Below are 1,330 nucleotides of genomic sequence, written 5' to 3' on the forward strand. Positions count from 1 at the left end.
CACTCACAAAACACCGAACGGGACAGAGAGTGGCCGCTGCGTGTGCACGCGCCACCATCTTGAACCAATGTCATGTCCCAAATTAATACGTGTATGCAGAGTGATGTTATGACTTGAGGTATTAGTGATGGGTACCGGGACCGTGGTTGAGTTGCCTCTCTTTGCCTTAAACAGTACTTCTTGTATAAACAATCCTTCAGGCAAACTCTGGTTGGACTCTGGGCAAAACAGCATAGCAATTTCTTCATCAACCTGTATATGCATGCGACAGCGAACAGTGGTAGTTTCATTTGGACCTAAGACAATTTTACTTCTTCCCATTTTAACATGAATCTCCTCGTTGACTGCGTGGTATGTATGCAGCAAATGGATAACAGTCTTAGCGGAGAACATGTCCATGTCAAAAGCATCACTCACAATGTTAGCTGTACATTCACTCTCATTTGAGCCTTGTTTCACGTGATCATTAATGACTTCCTCGATCACATTGAACCCTATGATAGGGCTCTGAGCGACATTGTGGTCACTAAAGGCCAGAACTTGATGCTTCTGTGCTCATTATTTTAAACTCAGCAGGAACCCACCCAATAAATGGTATTTTAGTCTGGTTTGCGGCCAGTCCATTTAGAGGTTCTGGTCCCAATAGTTCCTCGATCCCTCGAATTGTGGTATGAGGCAAGTGCTCCTTTCTCCATTTATCATTTATCACCGTAGCTTGTGCGCCTGTATCCCACAGTGCTGGAGGGGGGTAGGGGTGGGGGGATTCGTTGTTAGCGATGCGCTAACGTTAGCCGCTAACGGTGTACCCACTCAGATCTCTCGCTGATCTCGAACAAAAAAACCCTTGCTTCTGGCTGGCTCGCCAAAATATGTTGCGGCTCCGAGTCATGACGAGGGCCAAGTTTTGGTTTTCAAGGGTGTTTTTATTCCTCTTCAACTTCTCTCCCATACAGAGCCGCCTTTTTCACATGTACTACGTCAATTTGCTCTTTTTGAACACACTAACTGATCGCAGTGGTGCCTTTTTGGGCAGTCGGAGAAATCAATGTTAACAACAACAAAAAAATACATCCAACCTAGTTAAGAAATCACCAGAAAGATCTCCATGACAATTGTGAACACACCGAAAGATAATAAACAAATGGAACATCACTCAAATATTGGTGATCCCGTTGAGAGTCTCACACCAATGCTGTAAAAATTGCCTCATTTATTGAAAGACTTTTTATGTGAGTCGTTTGCTCTGGCTGGCTGTTCTTTGGATATAATATGGAGATGCCCTGTAATATTTTTCTTTTTTGTATCATCTGAGCATTGTTTTTGTCTTTGT

The sequence above is a fragment of the Syngnathus scovelli genome, chromosome 14 (genome assembly GCF_024217435.2).
Source record: "Syngnathus scovelli strain Florida chromosome 14, RoL_Ssco_1.2, whole genome shotgun sequence".
In the NCBI taxonomy this organism is placed as follows: Eukaryota; Metazoa; Chordata; class Actinopteri; order Syngnathiformes; family Syngnathidae; genus Syngnathus; species Syngnathus scovelli.